Genomic DNA, 7,034 nt, shown 5'->3' on the forward strand with positions numbered 1-7,034 from the left:
ATTACTTTTATGGCAAAATAATAATAAAAATAGTCAGTATTGAAATAAATTTATTTCGGTCATATAATCAATCAACCATTTTGTGTGATCAGTTTGAGAGTACAGGTTATACGTAAACAATCATACACATACACACACAAAGTCTTCAAAGTACCTTAAAGCTGCCACAAATGATTGGAGGATGCGGGAAGAACTGTGGATTACTTCGGACCATGGCCGGCTCTACGCAGGGGCAAGAGGGGGCAGAGCCCCCTTAAATAAATGTCTTGCCCCCTCAAATCAAAAATTGAGAAAGTAAATTTTAATAAACTCACAAAATTACTACATTACAAGTTGACAAAATTATCTGCACTAGCGGAAAAATCCGCCGAAAAAGGGACACACACGATATGGTAGTGTCGGCTTCCCTCTCATCCCTCCCTCCGCTGTGCGTGTATTCAACATGCCACAGGCTGCGCAGCAGACACACACCCGCACACACCCCTCAGCCCTCAGTAAACATCCAATCACTGTTGCAGTATGAAAGTAAAAGAAAAGGAAAAGTTGTCTACATTCATCATATACTTGTTAGGATGGGTGTATTTGTGTAGTCTTATCTGTCATAAACACGTTTATCGTCGCGGACTTTCCGTGCTATGGAGTTCCTTTTTTTTTTTTTTTTTTTACAACTTGGCGAGAGCCGTGACAGCGGAGGCTCTGAGCAGCAGTGGTTTGGAAGGCAGAGAGCCTCCACTGTCCCTGTAACAAGCTACAAGTCATTTATGATGCTGTTAATGACGGTAAAAATGAAACAGAAGGTATATATCCTGCTTAGCAGTCCTCCTCTGCTGTCCTCTGTTCAGAGCGGAGTCCCTAGCAACGGCCCGTTTTACTTAGCAACGGTCTGGCAATCGACTGCTGGAATTCTTTTTCTGTAGTTTTTCTTGTGAGTCTACATAGTCAACCTTTAATGTTTCAATCTACATTTTGTAATAAACAAATAATAAGTTTCATTTGATATGACCAAGACACCTAAAAACAAAAACACTGCCGTTTTCATCAATTTACAAGCAAGTGGGCAACACACATACATTGGAGTGAATGAATTTTGTGCCCAAATGAGTGCCCACGTTCTGTTTTATAAATTAGTTTGAGATTCTTTTTTATCATTATTCATCAGACTACCTTTCAGTTTTGTAAATATTGACTGTAGTGTGTAAAGTCCTATTTTGGGTCAAAATTTATTTGAGAGTTAGGCCATCCAGTTAGGATAAATGTTATGTTGTTGGTTGATAAAATCTGGATGAAGGATGTTTTATTTTATTTTATTCATTTATTTTTATTTTTATTTTTCAGTTCCCACCCTGAGGGATTGCCACCTTATTGTGGTCAGGGGGTTTGCGTGCCTCAGTGACTGTAAGAGCTATACCAGCAGGAGCTTAGTCTTCAGGTGGGACACCCAAGTTGGACAGGTCTGAAGGTAGAGGCCTGACAAAGTGCAATCCACTACTCCAGGTTGGGGTTGGACACATAGCTAAAGACCCATTTCAATGAAGAAAGCATCGTTACTATAAGCACAGAAAAAAAAAGTGCTGGAGCATGATGTGTACACATGATGCCTTCACATTTCTGACTGCCCCCTCATATAAGCATGCCTAGAACCGCCCCTGCTTCGGACTGTCTACCCCGCAGTTTTTGAGGACCAGTCATAGACAATTTTAGAGTGAAAAGCACATTTTATTTTCACTTGCATACAAATCAGTTTAACTTGGATTTTTTTCGCCTGGCTTCGAGACTCTCCCGAAGATCACTGCAGAAAGACACAACAAACTCCCTTCTTGTCTCTCATGGACACACACCTGTTGTTGTGGAGTTTGGACTAGCGACGGCAAATACATCAAGGCCGCGGAACAGAGACACACTATGGCAGTAGTGTCAAACTCAAACACAGAGTGGGCCAAAATTTAAAACTGAACAAAGCCGCGGGCCAAGGTTGAACAAATGAACCTTTTAATAGGGACCAAAACAAGTTTTGCAATGAATATTGAACAAGCACGGCTTAAATAGGGCAGCACGGCAGCACAGGGGTTAGTGCATCTGCCTCACAATACGAAGGTCCTGAGTAATCCTGGGTTCAATCCCGGGCATGGGATCTTTCTGTGTAGTTTGCATGTTCTCCCCGTGACTGCGTGGGTTCCCTCCGGGTACTCCGGCTTCCTCCCATGGAACAGGCAGAGCTTATATAACGTAATAGTGCAAAATCAACTTTCAAAAAACAAACGAAAAAAACATCAGTGGTATATTGAATTAAATGTCATTAAAAAAATTAATGCCTCTTTTCTATTTGCAGCCTTCTAAGGAAAATATCAACAATAACTTTTTCCACAGGCTAATAAATTCGAAAATAGAATAAAAATGAGGTGGGCGGGGTTCGGTGGTAGCGGGGGGTGTATATTGTAGCGTTCCGGAAGAGTTAGTGCTGCAAGGGATCCTGGGTATTTGTTCTGTTGTGTTTATAATAATAATAATAATAATGGATTAGATTTATATCGCGCTTTTCTATTGTTATATACTCAAAGCGCTCACAGAGAAGTGGGAACCCATCATTCATTCACACCTGGTGGTGGTAAGCTACATATGTAGCCACAGCTGCCCTGGGGTAGACTGACGGAAGCGTGGCTGCCAGTTTGCGCCTACGGCCCCTCCGACCACCACCAATCATTCATTCACCAGTGTGAGCGGCACCGGGGGCAAAGGGTGAAGTGTCCTGCCCGAGGACACAACTGCAGCGACTTTGATGTCAATAGGTGGGAAGCGAACCCGCAACCCTCAGGTTTCTGGCACGGCCGCTCTACCCACTACGCCATGCCGCCCATGTTGTGTTACGGTGTGGGTGTTCTCCCGAAATGTGTTTTGTCATTCTTGTTTGGTGTGGGTTCACAGTGTGGCGCATATTTGTAACAATGTTAAAGTTGTTTATATGGCCACCCTCAGTGTGACCTGTATGGCTGTTGACCAAGTATGCATGGCATTCGCATATGTGTGTGTGAAAGCTGCATATATTATGTGACTTGGCCAGCACGCTGTTTATATGGAGGAAAAGAGGACGTGACGACATGTTGTAGAGGACGCTAAAGGCAGTGCCTTTAAGGCATGCTCCCAAAATTTTTGTCCGGGTGGAAATCGGGAGAATGGTTGCCCAGGGAGATTTTTGGGAAGGGCACTAAACTTCGGGAGTTTCCCGGGAAAATCGGGAGGGTTGGCAAGTATGAGTATTAGCAATGAATTTTGTGTCACTTGCGGGCCAACTCCAATGTTAATTTGATATTGCCTCAAGGGCCAAATGAAATTAAACGGCGGGCCAAATCTGGCCCGCGGGCCAGAGTTTGACACCCATGCACTATGGGCTTATACACACACACACACATCCACAAAAATATATACGCCACACATACACCCTCCTGTCCCCCAATCCGACGCCCTCGACGCTAATCCCGTATAGGGGTAATGAATGGATGGTCAGCGCCTGAGAGCTGCGACCTACCACCATGACCTTGAACTACCTTCCCTCTGTTGCTAGATATCTGGAGATGTATGTTGTAATATGTATATGTGCTTTGCTATGGAGGTTTTTTCTCACTCCGAACTGGATTTCCAGTCTGGATTGTATTTTTTTTCTCATCCTTCCCCAGCGGTTACCTTTTTCCCATCTTTTACGGGGCGCCTTATGGCGACCCATCAGCGTTTTTGTTCTGTAACCCTGTACACTGTTTGTTTGTCTCATCTTGAACAGGTTTGTACTGAAAACAAAGTTTCGTTGTACTTGTTGCAATGACAATAAAGACCTACCTACCTACAAAAGAAAAGAAAAAGAATGACCGAAAAAGGAATAGGCTGAAGTCAAATCTTATATTTGCCTATCCTATACCTTCACTGAAAATTAGATTGCCTGGAACATCAACATTTTAAAAATATAAAAAAATCAATGGGATGAAAGTAATTGTTACTATATTTTATAATTTTCAATTATTTCACCTTTCAGGGTTTTCTTAAACCTTACCAAAGACATGCATGTCTTCACTGAGTTTCTTCCACCATTTAACTCCTAAAACTGAAATACATTTGTATTTTATATTCATTCTTGCTTTACCTATTTCAAAAATCAATAACCCCCTGTAAATTATAGTTCTCTCCTCTTAAATGAAATAAACCCAGAATACAAGCTGGAAGGCTGTTGTTCTTTACTCGAAACATAATTTCCATTGTTTTTAAAAAACACAATGTCTGAACATTTTAATACACTTGAACTTGTAAATAATGGATTGGTATGTTCATAGTAGCACGCTTTGTGTATTATTTCCTCGGGCACTGTTCCCCTAGCATTCAAAAAAGCGGTTATTCATCCTCTTCTTAAAAGACCTAACCTTGATCCTGACCTCATGGTAAACTACCAACCGGTGTCTCACCTTCCCTTTATTTCAAAAATCCTCGAAAAAATTGTTGCGGAGCAGTTAAATGAACACTTGGCGTTTAACAATCTATGTGAAACCTTTCAATCCGGTTTCAGGGCAAATCACTCCACGGAGACAGCCCTCGCATAAATTACTAATGACCTATTGCTAACGATGGATTCTGATGCGTCATCTATGTTGCTGCTCCTCGATCTTAGCGCTGCTTTCGATACCGTCGGTCATAATATTTTATTAGAACGTATCAAAACACGAATTGGTATGTCAGACTTAGCCCTGTCTTGGTTTAACTCTTATCTTACTGATAGGATGCAGTGCGTCTCCCATAACAATGTGACCTCGGACTACATTAAGGTAACGTGTGGAGTTCCAGTTGGTACAAAATGCGGCTGCTAGACTTTTGACAAGAACAAGAAAGTTTGATCATATTACGCCTGTACTGGCTCACCTGCACTGGCTTCCTGTGCACTTAAGATGTGACTTTAAGGTTTTACTACTTAAATATAAAATACTACACGGTCTAGCTCCATCTTATCTTGCCGATTGTATTGTACCATATGTCCCGGCAAGAAATCTGCGTTCAAAAGACTCCGGCTTATTAGTGATTCCCAAAGCCCAAAAAAAGTCTGCAGGCTATAGAGCGTTTTCCGTTCAGGCTCCAGTACTCTTCAATGCCCTCCCGGTAAAAGTTCGAGATGCCACCTCAGTAGAAGCATTTAAGTATCACCTTAAAACTCATTTGTATACTCTAGCCTTTAAATAGACCTCCTTTTTAGACCAGTTGATCTGCCGTTTCTTTTCTTTTTCTTCTATGTCCCACTCTCCCTTGTGGAGGGGGTCCGGTCCGATCCGGTGGCCATGTACTGCTTGCCTGTGTATCGGCTGGGGACATCTCTGCGCTGCTGATCCGCCTCCACTTGGGATGTTTTCCTGCTGGCTCCGCTGTGAACGGGACTCTCGCGACTGTGTTGGGTCCATTATGGATTTAATTTTCACAGTATCATGCTAGACCCGCTCAAGATCCATTGCTTTCGTCCTCATAGTCATCATTGTCACCGACGTCCCACTGGGTGTGAGTTTTCCTTGCCCTTATGTGGGCCTACCGAGGATGTCGTAGTGGTTTGTGTTGTGGTTTGTGCAGCCCTTTGAGACACTAGTGATTCAGGGCTGTATAAGTAAACATTGATTGATTGATTATTCTAATGACCCTTTTTTGAAGTCTTATTATTGGATTTATGTTTGTTTTATAAACATTTCCCCAAATGTCAACACAATACGTTAAATATGGAAAATTAAAACAATAATACAACATATGCAGGCATTTCTTATTCAGCGTGTGTCTTACTTTATAAAAAATAGCAATAGATTATGGATATTTTTCCCTTTATATACTCAATATGCGGTTTCCAACACAGTTTATGATCAATTATTATGCCCAAGAATTTAGTTTCATATACTCTATCAATTTCCACTTGATTTTATTTTAATTTTGCTTCACAATTTGTCCTTGCACCGCTAAACACCATGAATTTAGTTTTCTTGTCATTTAATGATAACTTATTAATTTTTTAGCTGAATTAACTCAACCTCTGTTATCCTCCACACTTCCTTCAAGTCTTCTCCTGAACAACATACAGTGGGGCAAAAAAGTATTTAGTCAGACACCGATTGTGCAAGTTCTCCCACTTAAAATGATGACAGAGGTCTGTAATTTTCATCATGTGAGGGACAGAATGTGAACAAAAAAAATCCAGGAATTCACATTGTAGGAATTTTAAAGAATTTATTTGTAAATTATGGTGGAAAATAAGTATTTGGTCAACCATGGAAGGAGGTTTTGGCTCAAAATCTCACGATACATGGCCCCATTCATTCTTTCCTTAACACGGATCAATCGTCCTGTCCCCTTAGCAGAAAAACAGCCCCAAAGCATGATGTTTCCACCCCCATGCTTCACAGTAGGTGTAGTGTTCCTGGGATGCAACTCATTATTCTTCTTCCTCCAAACACGACGAATTGAGTTTATGCAAATAGTCTGCACACCTGTGGGATGTTCCATATAAGTGTTTGATGAGCATTCCTCAACTTGATCAGTATTTATTGCCACCTTTCCTATCTTCTTTGTCACGTGTTGCTGGTATCAAATTCTAAAGTTAGTGATTAGTTGCAAAGCAAAAAAATATTTTTATGAGTTTGAACATCAAATATGTTGTCTTTGTAGCATATTTGACTGAATATGGGTTGAAAAGGATTTGCAAATCATTGTATTCCGTTTATATTTACATCTAACACAATTTCCCAACTCATATGGAAACGGGGTTTGTATATTTAAATAAAAATATTTAAAATGGGAATGAATTCTACGAAAGTTTATTAATTGTGACATAATTCAGAAATTTAACTGTACATGCAAAAAAGGGTTTGAACTGTCGCACTTTGTTATAAATAAGTCATCAATAAATGTCCAGTTGAACTAAATTCACACAAAATATTAGTCGTGGTGTACTATATCATAATCATGTTAATAGTAGCATTATTGTATTATATTCATGTTAATAGCAGCATTATTGTATTATAATCATGTAT

Source organism: Nerophis ophidion, linkage group LG05 (genome assembly GCF_033978795.1).
Source record: "Nerophis ophidion isolate RoL-2023_Sa linkage group LG05, RoL_Noph_v1.0, whole genome shotgun sequence".
NCBI classification, from domain to species: domain Eukaryota; kingdom Metazoa; phylum Chordata; class Actinopteri; order Syngnathiformes; family Syngnathidae; genus Nerophis; species Nerophis ophidion.